Raw genomic sequence first — 934 nt, forward strand, 5'->3', positions numbered from 1 at the left:
AAGTGATTTTTGGATATTTTGTTACAAAAATCGTACATATTGTATTTTTAATCAATTTCTACAAATACACACCCTGGCCTGTTCTGCTGGAGGTTTGCCAGACGGTGGCAGTGTAGGAACAATTGCCTTCCTTACATAAGTCTGTTAATTCTTCCTGCTTAGTGATGGAGAGACGCACACATACGTCAAGGAGATTTAAATACCTGGCTGACTTGTTGACAACATAACATTCTGTGAGACAAACACACTTGTCTACCCATAACCCATTTCTCCTCCTCCAAAACATTTCCACAACACACTGACATTCACAAACCCCTACACAACTTCAATCACAAGCTAATTGTATTTTCCTCGAAATAAATAGGTCGACACAAGTGTCTGATATAGGGAAAGATGCTTGTTTGCCTGTGCACACAAACAAGGGGACATGTTTGTTCAAGTCACAGTTTTGCCAGAGCTCTTCTTGTAGAGCGTCTGCATGTAATTAGTCCGTCAAGAGCAGTCTCTGCCATTTCTGTTGCTCTAACCTGAAGACTCTCCAGGGCTGAGCACTCTCCATCAATGCACACTGGGATTTGACTTTGTTTGTGAGAAAGCCGTTTCCAGGCTATCCATTCACATAGTGATAGAGGTGTGTGCGTGCACACACACAAAATAATGAATATGATACCCAAATAAACTGATAACACTTATTTTAATTAACACAAATGCATGCTTTTTATAGCCACACAAACTCTCAAATGTGCACTGCAATGTTATCTTTGGAGAAACGAGGTGGGGCATGTAAAACCCATCCCTTGCCCTTCACCCCATTGCTGAACACCATGCAAGCACTACAAGTTCCTCCCCCTGTTAAAGCACACACACAAACACACACATGCACACTTAATGCTGCAATCCTCTTTGTGAAAGTGACGCGCTTCTGTCAGAAACA

Source organism: Phoxinus phoxinus (assembly GCF_949152265.1).
Source record: "Phoxinus phoxinus genome assembly, chromosome: 8".
In the NCBI taxonomy this organism is placed as follows: Eukaryota; Metazoa; Chordata; class Actinopteri; order Cypriniformes; family Leuciscidae; genus Phoxinus; species Phoxinus phoxinus.